The 17,896-nt window shown below is 42.9% G+C and overlaps 1 protein-coding gene across 1 annotated transcript in view; it reads right to left on the reverse strand.

The window, feature by feature from the left end:
- LOC127661064 (ribosomal protein S6 kinase alpha-2) overlaps positions 1–17,896 on the reverse strand; it is a 96,449-nt gene that overhangs the window by 75,166 nt on the left and 3,387 nt on the right. The gene's annotated exons all lie outside the window — the stretch shown is intronic.

A 17,896-nucleotide genomic window follows, 5' to 3' on the forward strand; every position in this document is an offset into this window, starting at 1 on the left:
ACCGTAAGGGGTCCAGACATCCGCAGTGTGGCGGCATGGGTATTCTTGTTCCCAAAGTGCTAAATCAAGTGCAGCATCGAAGTGTAGCTTTTGATAGGGAACATCTCGGGTTACTTAACTGTAACCCTTGTTCCCTGAAAAAGCGGAAGGAGATGCTGCGCTTCATTGCCGCACTGAGGATGCCCCAGGACTGCTCTTCAAACAAAAATACCTGACGATGCACCTGTGGCACATCTATTTATAGCCCCTGGTACCGATGATGATGTCACCAGCAGAGGCTATAAATTCCAGTCAATTTCATTGACGTGTTGCACACATATTCACAGCTGGACACTCCTAAAAGACGTTCCCAAAGCGCTAAATCAAGCGCAGCATCAAAGTGTAGCTTTTGATAGGGAAAAGAAAATTCTGTAGATTCCATCTAGGCCTGCAATAGTCATTAAATTGCATAGGGTGTTTAAGTGTTAGAATGGCTTTTGGGATGTTTTATACATTAATCAAAATGTGGTAAAAAAAATAATAATATTTCCTGTATTTTTTCACTGTCCTCTCATCTGACAAACTAGTTGTTGTCATATTTATTTTGTTGTTTTGGTAACATTAAGGTTATATTCATTAAGATTAATGCATTAGGTATAATAAACAACCAATGAATAATGATTTCTAGAGCAATTGTTAGTCTTGGTTAATATAATGAATCAAAATACAATAATTAATTGTTTGTCACTAATGTTAACACATTCATGTTCGTTGTTAATTCCCAAAAGGGTTTTTGTGCAGGGGATCACCAAACTAGACTGGTAGTCAAGGGCCCCTGGGCACTGGCCTCATTGTCCCGGTCGGTAATCCATCCCTGCTTATATTAATGAATGCCACCTTATTATGTAGTGTCACCATTGTTTTTAACATTAAAAGAAAGTGTATTAACAGTCCTAGTTTACATATGTAGGTCATATTTTTTTCTTTGCTATTTTCCGTCTGTTTAATCTATATATTTAATTACATATAGACAATATTAAATACATATCATGTTTATATACATATTTAAATTTAGCAACAAAATAAATAGTGTTATAAAGAATATGTATCTACATGTGTCCCATGAATATTCAAGGCGGTCAAGTTAGCTTTGCAATATAGGGCTAAGAAAAAGGGACAGCAAGTGAGAGATAAAGAAACTAACAGCTCTCTCTCTCTCAGTGAGGGTGAATCCCTGCAGAGGTGACGTCTGGACAGCGCTTGTTGCCACACTGCAGAAATGTGCCTGTGATGTGAAATGCTGAGCGCAGCTAAATGATGCACACTGCACTGGTCTGACACAGCTCAGAGGCCTCTTAAATCGGTTTAAGTCATGCCATGCAACAGAATAAATGAATGTGCATCTGCATTACATAACCCTTAATGTCCAGCCCGGGACTCTCCAGCGACGTGATAAGTACACTGAGGATTTTCACTGTTCAAACTCAGCACAGGATCCTCGTTAACTAATATGACAGCTCAGCCATATGAGTCATAATATGATGAATTCTAAACACATCTATAACTATTCACTATAATAAACTCTGGGGACATTGCTTTAATCTCTGGTGTATATAGTGGAGACCGGCACTAGTTGTCACAAGGTTGTCCCAAATACTGTATCTCAGTAACTGTATGTTTTATTAGCCAAAAGTCCAAGTACACATATGTGTGTTTTCTCTAGCAGAAATGTTGTATGCTGGATTAAAACACCTACACTGTAAACTATTTCTACCTGATCTCAATGATGTTAAATAATATATTTGACTTGAATTTAACCAGTTAATTTAGACACATTTTTAGGTTAACACTGTTTTCAGTGTAGTTCAAAATCCTCTTAAGTAGAATAATTTTTGTTATTTCAATCCTCCTTTGAAATTCCAATATCTTCTACATTCTGAACAAAAAAACAAACACACTGGCATACATTTAGGCAACTATATAATGAAGGAAAATGTTACTGTATTCTCGGGTCATATTTGTGTATATTTTCATTACGTTGAGGGAAAGTATCACATTATAAATGCATTCAATGTATTAATTATAATGATTCAAATATATATATATATAATCCAGATTGTTAAAATGTTAAAATAATGCTTTGATATTTTTGTATGTGTTACCTTTAAAATTTTTGCTGTTTCAAAAATGTGTGTTTCATAACAGTTTTACTATTAAACATTCTGTCAGGTACCATTGTGACTTCTTACCACATAGAGTGTGACAACATTCCCCACTATTAAAGCATACTGTCAAGGTCAAAAAGTGTTCAATTAACTGTTTCTTTTATTTCTTGGGCTATAAGGATGGTACGGAGCCCCTTAGAGGACAGGGCGGGAATTTTGTTTCTGAAATAGTTTTGCATGCCCTCGCAATACATTTTCCATGGTTTTAATACAGTCACCATATTTTTATGATATTCATTGTGAAACCATAGTGGTAATACAGGAAAACAAAAACTATGGTAATATATATATATATATATATATATATATATATATATATATATATATATATATATATATATATATATATATATATATATATATTTGATTATATTATAATTTTACTATAGTAATATTGTAGTAACTATGAAAAGTCAAAAAAAAAAAAATCTCCAGAAAACATGGTTACGGACTTGTTTAGAATTATAAACTATTTATTTGGCCTCTGTTAGCTGATTTCTTACCCGTGTCTTACACTGTGCAGCTTATACGTATAACATAAATATAGAAGGCAGAGAATTCTGTTGCTTATTGTAAATAGCAACAAAAAGAATCCCCTTTGCACTAAGAGCAAAGTGTTACTTACACCTAATTAAATACTACAATACATTATAAATATACTATATTGTTATGGTGTGGGAAGTCAGGAGAAGGCAGACGGGAGGTTCGGATCCAAACGCGGCTTTTATTGACAAGCATAGACAAAATAAACAAACACAGGAACAAAAGAAAAGTCCACGATGGGAAAATAAACTAAAACACGGAAGAACAGTAAGGGGCTACACAGGTTGGGGAAACATCCACAAAGGGCAAGGAAACCTCGAACGAACACGAATAAATCTGAGGAACATGAATAGCGAACATGAAACGACAACGATCGACAATGGAGAGGGGAAACAACAGGGTTTAAATAGACAGACACGAAGATGACAAAATAACAAACAGGTGCGGACAATAACACAGTGCAGGCAGTGATGAGGGCCCGGGAAACATGGGAAATGTAGTTTCTTACAAGGACAGTGAAACACGGGGCGGACAACAAGGAAAACGTGACATGGAACGTGATAAGTGACATGTGAAACAGAAAACACGGGGCAGACAACAAGGGATCCTAACATATATAGTATAGGGGCATCAATGCAATGTGTTTATTATGTTTATTTAGAGTCCCACAGACACCCTACACCAACCCCTACTCCTGCACCTTACCCTAACCGTCCCTGCTTGTTTGAAATACTATATGCATTCTACATGTATGTTATATTTACGTAAAAGCTAAACTTTCACACAGAGTACTGAGAACCTACAAGGGATGTCAGTTAATGCAAAAGCAAATGTAAAGGTAAAGCAAGAATAAGAAATCAGCCTATCTATCTATCTATCTATCTATCTATCTATCTATCTATCTATCTATCTATCTATCTATCTATCCATCCATCCATCCATCCATCCATCCATCCATCCATCCATCCATCCATCCATCCATCCATCCATCCATCCATCCATCCATCCATCCATCCATCCATCCATCCATCCATCCATCCATCCATCCATCCATCCATCCATCCATCCATCCAACCAACCAATCCTGTTTTTAACTTTCAGTTAAAACATCAAAGTTAACTTTATAAAACGTTAAGTATATTAAACTCAGGTTTAATATAAACTTGTGTGGATTTATAGAATTACAACCAGGTTTATTTCTTCTCTATCTTTCCTGCAATGATGGTGTCAAAGATCTATTGACCATTTACTGCAGAGCACTGTGGCACAGCTGGTGTGATGATACTGTAATCTAAAGATGGATCTATAGCATAGCAGTGTCAGAGGTGCTCTCATATGAGCCTGTGTTACTGTAACACACACTTCACTTGAGCTGCAGTTTGCCACAAGGATGTGAACTCACTTTATTTGGAATGGAAGAATGGAGGTGTTCTTGGCTAAACACTCTAATAAGTTTTTGACAACTGATTTTACACTTTTCTCCAAAATAAGGGCAATGCTCTTTAAAATATTAGCACTGCGCTCTGAAAGACTTTTAATTTAGCAAAATAATTCAATTTCCCTGCATACTGCATTCATTTAGGCAATATATGTATTACTGTAATAGCATTTTTCTAACCTTCTCTTTCAGATTCATATCTGTGAATAGGCTATAGGTATTACATGCACTGAAAAGTATTCTGCAATTATTTCACATTATACTGCATATATTAAATTCCTTGCAGTTCTTGGCATGTATGGATTTAGGAAGATCATTTTTTGTGATTAAGTAATCCTCTGCAGTTCCAAGAAAGGCACATACTGTATGTCATAATAGCCTATAATCTATGCTATCTTTGCAAATCTGACACGTGACAACCTGGGCTGCGTTACTTAACTTAATATGGAACATATACTGTATATGGATTCAGATCTGTTAGATCCCTTCATAGATATAAATGACTAGCTCAGATTTCAGATCAGCTCTTGCATAACTAGATTAGACATATGAATTGTTAATGGTTTTACCATGCATCAAATTATGGATGAAACAGCATGTAACCTTGAATATAGAACTAGTGGGAAAAATAGTTATTTTTTAAGTATAATTTTTTATTTTGCTCTTAGAATTGAGTTTAATGTAACATAATTTGTTTATTTGACAGCGTATAGATGTGCCAGGTGAGTTTGACCTTGCTGTACAAACAAACTGACATATCTGACCATAACGGAATGTTTGGAAAATTCCAGCGATGTGTATATCTATGATTTGTATGTAATTTTGTTTTGTTTATTGCATGCAAGAAAAGTGGTATCTGCTCTAGAGATATGAGGTATGCTAATGTTTCAAGATATTCTGTTAGAGCTGATATGAGTGTAGATCATGTTCTATAGTGTAATACTTGATATAAGAGCTAGGATTAAGTAGCTTTCTTTTATCACAACACTGTAGTAGAACATCTATTAAAAATGCCTTGTTCAGAATGCCAAATATTTCTTTTCTGTTATCATAATACTGTATCATGTCATTCTTGCAGATGGTTGATACTGTTCAACTGTTCAAGGCTAATCCAAAGGATGACGAAATCTTCATGAAGTATGACAGAACTAGAACGCTAACAGAAACAAAGACGACTGAATCACATTGGTAAGAAATTATTGCCACATTCTTAAACATCTGTTCTTAAAAATATCAAATCAGCACCTGAAACTTATGATGTACCAACTATAGTTTTTAATCTTTTAAAGGTGGATTCCACCATCATATGTACCAATTATGTACTGGGAATCATGACTCTTTCCATCTTCAAGATCCATTCACTAAAAATGTGAGTCTTTATTCATTTATAGTGCAGTAATGCTGATGGAATGCAGTAGAATTTCAGAGAATTATTTTTTTTCTTTGTATTCTCTTTGATGTATGTTTAATGTGTCTCATTCCTTTTTGGGGATGAGGTTTTTTAAGGTTTTGCAAAACCCACAATAGTATAACAAATATTTTACACTGGTAAGTGTTGAGTGTTAAATGTGAACTCGATTACAGTGTCAATGTGCCATCAACCACAACTCTGTGACAGGGTGGAGGGCGGGGCCGGGTCGTGATTATACACACCCGGTCCCTTATCAGGCTAATTAAGCCTCTGAGAGGGATAAAGGCTGACTGCGGACGGTGGTGCTATGAGAGAGAGCTCTTGTACGGACATGTTTGTCATGTGTGTATAAAGCAGTTCAATGGAAATGAGGAGGCAAGAACCGGCCTGGCGATATAAACAATATTTTAATGATTATCTTAAACAAAAGACAAACACACAAACATGACGGACATGTCCGTAAATGAGCTCTCTCTTGTCGCACCACCATAAGAAATCGGCCTTTATTCCTCTCAGAGGCTTAATTAGCCTGATAAGGGACCGGGTGTGTATAATCACGACCCGGCCCTGCCCTCCGCCCTGACACAAACTCTATTCGGAGTGGACCCCATGAGACACTTTCAAAGTGTTACAATAACTCTATTGGGAGTGGACCCCATGAGACACTTTCAAAGAGTTAAAATAACTCTATTCAGAGTGGACCCCATGAGACACTTTTAAAGTGTTAAAATAACTCTATTAGGTATGGAACCCATGAGACACTTTCAAAGTGTTACAATAGCTCTATTTGGAGTGGACCCCATGAGACACTTTCAAAGAGTTAAAATAACTCTATTCGGAGTGGACCCCATGAGACACTTTCAAAGTGTTAAAATAATTCTATTCGGAGTGGACCCCATGAGACACTTTTAAAGTGTTAAAATAACTCTATTCAGAATGGACCCCATGAGACACTTACAAAGTGTTAAAATAACTCTATTTGGAGTGGACCCCATGAGACACTTTCAAAGTGTTAAAATAACTCTATTGGGAGTGGACCCCATGAGACACTTTCAAAGTGTTAAAATAACTCTATTCAGAATGGACCCCATGAGACACTTTCAAAGTGTTAAAATAACTCTATTTGGAGTGGACCCCATGAGACACTTTCAAATTGTTAAAATAACTCTATTCGGAGTGGACCCCATGAGACACTTTCAAAGTGTTAAAATAACTCTATTCGGAGTGGACCACATGAGACACTTTCAAAGTGTTACAATAACTCTATTCGGAGTGGACCCCATGAGACACTTTCAAAGTGTTAAAATAACTCTATTCGGAGTGGACCCCATGAGACACTTTCAAAGTGTTAAAATAACTCTATTCGGAGTGGACCCCATGAGACACTTTCAAAGTGTTAAAATAACTCCATTCAGAGTGGACCCCATGAGACACTTGCAAAGTATTAAAATAACTCTATTGGGAGTGGACCCCATGAGACACTTGCATAGTGTTAAAATAACTCTATTGGGAGTGGACCCCATGAGACACTTTCAAAGTGTTAAAATAACTCTATTGGGAGTGGACCCCATGAGACACTTTCAAAGTGTTAAAATAACTCTATTGGGAGTGGACCCCATGAGACACGATCAAAGTGTTAAAATAACTCTATTGGGAGTGGACCCCATGAGACACTTTCAAAGTGTTAAAATAACACTATTCAGAGTGGACCCCATGAGACACTTTCAAAGTGTTAAAATAACTCTATTCGGAGTGGACCCCATGAGACACTTGGAAATTCCGAGAAAAACCCTCTGATAGTGTTATTTTGTGTACACAGATTTTGCTGTGTGTTAAAACAACAATAAAATTAATCCATACATTTGTTAGCGGCTATCCAAATCTTCAGATTGCTTTCTGTGAAGAAAAGACCAAAATTCAAGACTTTTATTCAACGATCTCTGTCTCCATCCACTGCAGTGCCGTCGCACCCACTGTAACCATCAACCCGCTTTGGTTTTGTTTTCAAAATCAAAATATTGCCGCATCAAGAAGCATTACGACCACCGGTTTTATTATTGATTGTTTATTATTAGTGATATTTTCACTTAAAGGTGCACTCAGTAACATTTGTCTTTGTGTCATCTTGGACTTACACCTAGAGCAGACATGGGCAACATACGTCCCACGGGCCGGATCAGGCCCTCCACATAGTTTAATGTGCCCCGCAGCTCATTTATCGTAAAACCGTTTTTATTTTTCATTGGATATTTCAGTTAACTTGCACTGGGACGTTAAACAAGCATTTAACGTGCTCAGGGTTGCCAGATAAGAGATGCAACACCCCCAGTTTGAGATTTATACTTGCGCAAATTGGAAATATTCTGCCTAATGTTATACTTATTTTGTGCAATCTGGCAACCATGCACACGAGTGCGCTATTTCTATCTCGCTTTCCCCTTTGAACAAATTTAGCGATCTGTAGTGCTATATTCTGCTCAAGGAAAAGTGTTATAGGGCTACTCTGTGTCCATTCTTAAGGCTGCTTGTGATGTTTGGTGCTACTTTGCAGGTAAACCTTCTAAGTAATTAAATTAAATATAAAAGTAAATCTAGGCATCATTGTACTCTTATTTTTTATTTGTGCAATTTAGAAATGTTGAAGTCCCTTCGCACCTGTATGTTAATCTAACACTTGCAGTAATCAGTTATCATAGTCATGCAGCCGGTGTTATTCAGTTGTGTGCTGAAAGTCAAACCATCGAGGAGACCCGCTGAGCATGTAAACGGGTAATGTTTTAATGTTGTCAAATATCAGGATGGTTACTGAGATTAAGTGAGTAGTATTCAGTTGGTCATGTGATTCCCCATGTGTGGACCCTCTCCATGTAGAATAAAACAGCTTTTTTAAGGTTACTGATATGACTGGAGTCTTCATTTTAATGTGAGTGCTCATGATTTCCCACATATATTGCAAAATTACAATTCATGATATTTGGGGTTTAAACTTTTTTAATTAGGAAACAATTACTGAGTGCACCAAGAAGTATCAAGTCTTTGTTTCTTAATTTAATAGTTGATCACTTAATTTATTTTAATTTATTTATAAGGTAGAAGGTATGTATTTTATTTATTTTGATCAAATAGAGTTATAGTTTTAGGGTTTTGCATATCTATAAAAGCCATAATTGGTTCTTTCCTTCATAAAGGGATGCTAAAATAATACACTCATTTTAGCAGCGCTGCATTTAATTGGGGTATAGTAAAATGGCAAATGTGTGTCCCCTTAGCTATAACAAATGACTCCTCACATATTTCATTTTTGCACCGACTCAGCTGTGATCTGTTCAGTTTCATCTCAGTTTTCTTTTTTTTTATTCATGTTTTAATCCTGTGTATTTGAGTGCTGTAAAAGCCAATAGCATAGTAGCATATTGCTTTTTTTAAGTTACCCTTGAGCACACAGAAAAAGATAAAGCATTTAATGACACATGCCTTTCTGCTCTTTTTTTTTTTTATTTTTTACATCAGGTAAAACTCCAGTTCACATAGTGCCTACGGCCTACACAGTGTTCACTAAACACTGAGCAGGGATCTTTTTAGAAGTTCGCTTCACTTGACTGAAATGTAATCAAAAGCAGACAACAACTTGTGTTGCACAGATTTCAAGCCTTTTTTGCAGAGGTTTTGAGTATGATGACATCATAAATTTGTGTAAATAAAATATAAATAACCATATCATTTATGTATATAAATGTATATATTACATCCAAACTGAATATTCAAATGAATATAATTCATATATTTTGTCATACTCAAAACCCATAAATGTAGTGATAAATGTTGCATTGTTGCAATGACAATAAATGTGACTTGGATCACGCAGATTTGCACTGTTTAACATATGAAAGATCAGACCCTTCCTATCTGAGCATGCTACACAACTCCTTGTCCAGGCTCTTGTTATAGCTAGACCGGATTACTGCAATGCTCTTCTGGCAGACCTTCCTGCATGTACAGTCAAACCTCTGCAACGCAGTGGCATGATTGGTCTTTAAAGGGCCCAAGTGAGCGCACGTCACACCTCTTTTCATCAAACTGCACTGTTTGCCAATGGTTGCTCACATCAAATTCAAGGCATTGATGCTTGCCTACAGAACAACCACTGGCTCCGCACCTCCTACTTCACTACACTCGCTACTTCAGGTCTATGTGCCCGTTCAGAAGCTTAAGATCAGCAGGTGAGTGGAGCCTTAAGGTTCCATCTCACAGAGCCACAAAATCACTTTCCCAGACTTTCACTTCATCCATTCCTCACTGGTGGAATGACCTTCCAAACCCCACCCAAGCTACTGATTCTTTAGCCACCTTCAAGAAACACCTAAAGACGCATCTCTTTCACGAGCACTTGACCTATTCCAACTAATACAAAAACTGTCTTCTTTATTCCCTACTAAATAATAATAATAATAATAATAGAATTCTAAATTAATTCTTGTTCACCACTGTCTCTCACCTTCGTCTCTACTTGTGCTTCAATAAGCAATTTGCAACTTTGTGTTACAGCACTTCTCTAATTACTGCCTCCTTGATGAACATAAACTCCTGTCTCCTGGATTATTTGGCAAAGTAAATTTAAGAAGTGAGGAGAGATTAAATATATGGGAAATATCCTTGGTTGTGTCTGTGCTCATTTAGCTAGATAAATAAACACCCAAACTGTCAGCCTACTCTTTCTGAAGAGTTTGAGATAACTAGAGGTAGAAAAAAGTATGATTTTTTTGTTTTCTGTTGTTCCAATGGAAAGTTAAGAGTGTAATTTTTGCTAAAACACAAATAATTGCAAGAATACTGATTGTTTCCAAATAGGCTTCCCAAACTCGATTACTGCCTCCTCCAGCCCTTATCTCCATTGGTTGAACAAACAGATCCTGCCTTAAACTCACACCATTGATTGAGCTACAAGTTGACATAGACGGCTTAAACAAAAATAGATAAGACCGCACTATTACACTTTATACCTGAAAGTCAAAGTTTAGGTTAGGTTCAACCTAGTCTCATGAACATTAATATAACTACATTTTTGCAAACTGAGTTTTACGTGCCGAATTCTATATTTCGCTGCAGTTTACTTGAGAAATTAACACTAGACGTGCTACAACAACTCTGTGTTTTATTCACTTTCACACAAATCACAGGTACTGTGGCTTTTTATGACATTATAAACACTTAGTTCCCCTTCTGTCGCTCTCTCCATGTTGTGTCGGAGAAGCGACACTAGGGGTCTCTCTTGAGTGCCGATATTTACCTCTGATCTATTGAAAAGGGCCAATGGGAGTTGGCAGTCAGTATTTGCATACCCCGCCCCCGGACATACGGGTATTTAAGCGGGGCAAATACGGGAGTTAATTCAGAAAATTTCTTCGGAGCCGATGGTCTGTCTGCAGTTGCTGCGAGTCATACACACCACTAACGTTCTTGTTTCCTCTGACGATCTGCATGCTGTTGGATCTTGACGGCGCACAACAGCGGCTTTCTCCTTCACTTTGCACGGCGTGCATTGTTGCCCCTGAGCGCTTCGACAGCGCAGACACACATACACACTGTGTATATTAAAAGAGTTATTTTCCTTAAAAGAGTAAGTTTCTCTAAAAGAGCAAACACAGCGGCGTAGAACGTCCTTTTCAGGACGCGTCTTTCTGAAGATGCCTTTCTGCCCCTGTGTAGTTTTTGGAGGCGGTGATTTCTCCCCACCTCTGACGGTCATAAAAACCGCCTGGCGTACCTGGGTTGCGAAACACGCAGGCAGCGTTTTTTATGAATGGTCTATGTTTTCAGTATGAAAACATAGCCATGACAGCATCGCTTTCTCAAAACTCTCCAGTCTCCCAGCTCCATTCGGCGACACCACCTGACGACTCCACCCAGCAGTCCTCAGTGGTGAAGAAACAGACGGAGGCCAGGTCACACGTCCTGCCCCGCCGCAAACCTGCCGCCAGGGGCCATGCCCTGTCTGCTTGCCGAGGGCGTCCTCCTGCGGCTTCCAAGGAAGAAAGGAAGTGGTGCTCCGCCTCAATGAACGAGAGCGGGCCTAGCTCTCAGCCCCGCGTTGAGCTCCCCGCAGAAAGAGGACGCCCCCTCGTCTCACCCTCGAGGACCCGGAAGGCTCCCAGGCGCTCCTGAGACTTTCCGACCCAGAGACCGAGACGTTAGCTCCGGAGGTGGTAAGACCTCTCCGTTCCCCGGTGGAGGGCCGGGAGGGAATCCTTTGTTTTCACATTTTCCACATTCTCAATAATAGAGCTATTTCCTTTGCCCCTGGGTCACCTGGCCCGCAAATGCCGTTCTCACGGCAATCTGCTTTCAGATTACGACAGTCCTGGTACACCGGACGCGGCGATCCCGCCTTCCGCCTGCCCACGACTGTCCCCTGGCCGGCCGGTTCAGACGAGTCCAGAGGACGCCAGCATCAGACCTCCTCCTCAGTCACGAACCCTCCCCCTGCTGGGTGCGCGGAGCAAGGTAAGTGCTTTGAGTCTATTCTCAGCACCTCAGCCTCAGGCCGCAACGAAGCCGCCCGACGCTGCATTACCTGTTCCGCCCCGCTGCGAGGCCCCGCTGGGTACGTCCAAAATACTCGTCCCTTTGGTGCCCCTAGCGTAGAGCTGGGAAGCGTGGCTTTCGCTTCCCAACGCATCACGCTGGCTGCACTGGACCATTCGACTCGGTTACGCAATTCAGTTTGCCCGGCTCCCGCCCCCCTTCAGGGGTATCCACGGAAATCACGACCCTCTTAGCCAAGGGCGCAGTAGAGCCCGTCCCTCCAACCGAAATGAGGAAGGGTTTCTACAGCCCTTACTTCATTGTACCCAAGAAAGGCGGCGGCTTACGACCAATCCTGGACTTGCGAGTTTTCAATCGGGCCTTGTTAAAACTCCCGTTCAAAATGCTCACGCAGAGAAATATTCTGGCTGGCGTTCAGCATCTAGATTGGTTCGCAGCGGTAGACCTGAAGGACGCGTACTTCCACGTCTCAATTCTGCCACAACACCGACCCTTCTTCCGGTTCGCGTTCGACGGCCAGGCGTTCCAGTACAAAGTCCTCCCCTTCGGCCTGTCTCTGACCCCTCGTGTCTTTACGAAAGTCGCAGAGGCGGCCCTTGCCCCGCTACGAGTAGCCGGCATCCGCATTTCTCATCTACCTCGACGACTGGCTCATCCTAGCACACTCTCGAGAGTTACTATGCACACACAGAGACCAGGTGCTCCGGCACCTCAGCCGCTTAGGGCTTCAGGTCAACTGGGAAAAGAGCAAGCTCACTCCGGTTCAGAGCATCTCTTTTCTCGGGTTGGAGTTAGACTCAGTCTCAATGACAGCACGTCTCACATGCGAGCGTGCTCAGTCGGTGCTGGACTGCCTCGCTTCCTTCAAGCCAGGCACAGTGGTCCCTCTAAAACTTTTCCAGAGGCTCCTGGGGCATATGGCGTCCTCCGCGGCAGTCGCGCCCCTGGGGTTGATGCATGTGAGACCACTCCAGCACTGGCTCCAGACTCGAGTCCCGAGACAAGCATGGCACCACGGCACGCATCGGGTAAGGATCACCCCCGCCTGCCTCAAAACACTCCGACCCTGGACAGACCTCTGCTTTCTACGGGCAGGAGTGCCCCTGCAGCAGGTGTCCCGACGCGTCCTGGTCACAACCGACGCCTCCCGGTCCGGGTGGGGTGCCGTGTGCAGCGGGCACGCAGCAGCGGGCCGTTGGAAAGGGGCCCCGCTGCGTTGGCACATCAATTGCCTGGAGTTGTTGACCGTCCTTCTTTCTCTCAGGAAGTTCCTCCCGTTAGTTCGGGACAAACATGTCCTCGTGAGATCGGACAGCACCACAGTGCGGGCGTACATAAATCGCCAAGGCGGCGTACGCTCCCACCACATGTCACAACTCGCCTGCCGTCTCCTCCTATGGAGCCAGCAGCGACTCAAGTCGCTGCGCACCACTCACATCCCCGGCAAGCTCAACATCGTAGCGAACGTGCTATCACAACAACGCCTGCCCGGCGGGGAGTGGAGGCTTCACCCCCAGTCGGTCCAGCTGATTTGGGAACGGTTCGGCAAGGCCCAGGTAGACCTGTTTGCCTCCCAGGAAAACCTCCAACTGCCCGCTCTGGTACGCCCTAACAGAGGCTCCCCTCGGGACAGACGCGCTGGCACACAGCTGGCCCTCGGGGCTGCGCAAGTACGCATTTCCCCCAGTGAGCCTTCTTGCACCAGTGCTGTGCAAGGTCAGGGAGGACGAGGAGCAAGTCACGTTAGTGGCCCCCTACTGGCCCACTCGGACTTGGTTCTCGGAACTCAGGCTTCTCGCGACAGCTCCTCCCTGGCGAATTCCCCTGAGAAAGGACCTCCTCTCTCAGGGACGGGGCACGCTCTGGCACCCGCGCCCAGACCTCTGGAACCTCCACGTCTGGTCCCTGGACGGGACGCGGAAGAGCTAGCCGGCTTACCGGCGACCGTTGTGAATACAATCAACCAAGCCAGAGCCCCTTCTACCAGGCACCTTCACGCCCTAAAGTGGCGCTTGTTTGCAGATTAGTGTTCTTCCCGAACTGAAGACCCGCAGAGATGCGCTATCAAGTCAGTGCTCCTGTTCCTACAGGAGAGGCTGGACAGGAGGCTGTCCCCGTCCACCCTCAAGGTGTATGTTGCCGCCATTGCCGCCCACCACGATCCTGTAGATGGCAAGTCTTTGGGCAAGCACGACCTGATCCTCAGGTTCCTGAGAGGCGCCCGGAGGTTGAATCCCTCCCGGCCAGGCCTAGTTCCCTCCTGGGATCTCTCGGTAGTCTTGGCAGGACTCCAGAGACCTCCCTTCGAGCCGCTTGAATCAATTGGACTCAGGGCCCTCTCTCTTAAGACGGCCCTGCTGATCGCGCTCACCTCCATCAAGAGGGTCGGGGACCTGCAAGCGTTCTCTGTCAGCGACACTTGCCTGGAGTTCGGTCCGGCAGATACGTCTGTGATCCTAAGACCGTGACCGGGCTATGTGCCCAAGGTTCCTACCACACCATTCCGAGATCAGGTAGTGAACCTGCAAGCGCTGCCCCGGGAGGAGGCAGACCCAGCCCTTTCGTTGCTGTGTCCAGTGCGTGCCCTGCGCATTTACCTGGACCGCACACAGAGCACCAGACACTCTGAGCAGCTCTTTGTCTGCTTTGGGGGACGGCAGAAAGGGAATGCCGTCTCCAAACAGAGGCTCGCCCACTGGGTTGTCGACGCCATCACACTGGCTTATCACACCCAGGCCGTGCCCCTACCCTTGCGGGTCCGAGCTCACTCAACAAGGGGTGTTGCATCCTCGTGGGCACTGGCCAGGGCACCTCCCTAGCAGACATCTGTAGAGCCGCGGGTTGGGCAACACCCAACACCTTCGCGAGGTTTTACAACCTCCGCGTTGAGTCGGTTGCGTCTCGTGTTTTCTCAGGTCCGAGCCCGTAGAACTCGGAAACACGTAGACCGACCGGCCGGGTGGATCGCTTGCGCCCAGCGCCCTTTTCCTGACGTCAAGGTAAAGTAGTGCGCCTTCTTCCCAGGGCGCCCCACTCCGAGTTGGGACCCTGGTCGATTCCTCCCCAGCCCTCCGGGTCTGCGGTTCAGCGGAGGAACTCGCCGACCCAAGCCACTGCGGGTACCCTGATGGCCACCCCGTACTGGTATAGGGGCTCCACAGGTAAAATAAGAAGGCCTCCGGTTCGGACTCCCCCTGTGTGTAATTCCACGGTTCTGTCCCCTTATGAGCGGACCCCCATGTCTCCCTTAGGCAGTTAAAGCTGCCCCGGTCGCCGTGCTGTAGCAACTCCCCCTTTCGAGGCTGGATCTACCACCGCACCATACTTTCCACATGAGCCCTAAGACGGCTGTGTGACGTGTCTACCACTTTTCCTCCCCAAGAAAAAGGGCAGGTGTGGTCTCCGCAGGGTCTGGGTAAGACCCCCTTCCCTATATGCGTGTAAGGGCCCCGGCCGTGATTGCTCTATGCGAGAAACATAGAGAGAAAAGAGGCCCAGCCAGGCTGGCCCGTTCCCATGTTGGCAAACATCGCCTTGTTCCCCTCCCAGGGTAACTAGAAGGATTCCGATGTTCTTATGGGGAATTGGGGAAGGGTACATGCAGCCAGGTACAGACGATGCGCGGCACTGGATGAAATCCCTGCCCGCCTCTGTATCGGCGGTTCACGTACACGGTTCAGCGCATGGCAAGATTGGAATGGGTCCCCTAGTGTCGCTTCTCCGACACAACGTGGAGAGAGCGACAGAAGGGGAATGTTTGGTTACGTATGTAACCTCCGTTCCCCGAGGGAGGGAACGACACGTTGTGTCTTTCCTCCGCCATGTCGCTGAACCGAGCCACTGTTGTGGCCGGACCATTTCCGGCTCCTCAGAAAAATCCTGAATGAACTCCCGTATTTGCCCCGCTTAAATACCCGTATGTCCAGGGGCGGGGTATGCAAATACTGACTGCCAACTCCCATTGGCCCTTTTCAATAGAGCAGAGGTGAATATCGGCGCTCAAGAGAGACCCCTAGTGTCGCTTCTTCAACACAACGTGTCGTTCCCTCCCTCGGGGAACGGAGGTTACATACGTAACCAAACGTTTTTGCTCTATTACTCACACAATGCTATGTTATTATATCAAAACACTTTTACTGTAACGCATCATTTGAAAAAATATACATTTTAACGCTTGTATTACAGACTCACCTACATTTACACACTTATTCCAATGTGATTAGCTTGCACAGTAGCTCATTTGATAGAGTGTTGGACTTTGGACTCGGAGGACGAGGCTCAAGCTCTGCCAAGCCCGCAAGCTGACACGTGAGACGAAAGTGTCATTGAAGTGACACGAAATGTTGTGGTTGCTTCAGAAAATGTGCTTTTCATTTCACATTTGCTTTTAGAGCACTATCGGTTAGGTTTAGATGTTGGTTAAGGATGTATGCTTTGTGCGCCTCTCATTTGCTTATAGGGCACTATTGGTTAGGTTTAAGTTAAAGTTTTAGGTTAGGGAGGTCGGTTTTACTCATTAAAACATCCATCTAAATTTCACCTTAAAAATCTTGTCTGATTAAGACAACTGCACTCGCTTTTAGTGCCTCTTAGTGGACACCTCAAAACTGCAGCAATATGTGAAAAGAACCAAGTAATATCATTTATCAAAAATGTTGACACAGTCATGTAATTTTCATGAGATTAGGCTGGTCAAGTTCTGACTTTTGGTCAATCTCTGACCTTGAGGTCAATCTCACATTAAAAATATTGGTTTGTTGGTGGCTACACAAGAACATTTAACAGTAAAAGACAAATTTAAGTCTCATCACAACTTGTAATAATTTGTATGAGATGGCAAAATCGTAAGATATAGTACGACTTTTAGACCAACCAATTAAAAAACTGAATTTTTAATCGATACAAAACAGGCATCACATTTTATCAAGCCTCCTATCCAACACTTCATTCTAACAAATGAAACGTTTGTGAACAATTTGGTTATTTACTCCACATTTATTTATGCAATACAAATGACTTATGTACTGTATGTCATTAATCTGTAAGAAATCTGCTTAGGTTTACATTTGGGTTAGGGTTTTTTTTTTCATGGGAGTAAAAGTAAAAGCCAACTCGTGATTTCACCATCTCATACTATTATTTCCAGATATCATTAGAGCGGATTTCAATATCTGTTTTTGAAAATGACTGTGAAAGCAACAGTCTACAAATCTGTTTCGATCTTACTTTCAAACTGGACCACACATTGTAAAATTACTTGTTGAGGTATTGCATGTAAACTTTGCATGGCTTGATGTTTGTAATGACATTACAGACTGACATAAACTGACCTTTTCTTCTTGCTGTGATTAAAAGCACAACATTTTGCCAACCAAAATAAGTAATCTTACCATTCAACTGCCACTTGATTGCTTTTGTGAAACCTGATGGGTTCAAAGCTATTAATGATGTGCCTGTGTTAGCGCTAACTAATTTACATCAGCCATTTAATTTCCAAGTCATGTTGTATGCTGACTAAATGTATCACTGGTGTTCACATAAAATCAGATCCCTGTGGCTCAGACCGTAAACAGTCTACAGTATATCTGCAGTAAAGGTTACCAAGACCTTCTAAAAACACAGAGAATCAGCATCTAAACTAATAATGCTCAGAATTGCTGACATTTCAAATCTAGAGTCAAGACGTGCAATTATTAAAGTGGTGGAAAATTATTTTGCACACAGTGGAATGTCTTATAACCTGTGCATAATAACTAG

The sequence above is a fragment of the Xyrauchen texanus genome, chromosome 20 (genome assembly GCF_025860055.1).
Source record: "Xyrauchen texanus isolate HMW12.3.18 chromosome 20, RBS_HiC_50CHRs, whole genome shotgun sequence".
Lineage (NCBI taxonomy): Eukaryota > Metazoa > Chordata > Actinopteri > Cypriniformes > Catostomidae > Xyrauchen > Xyrauchen texanus.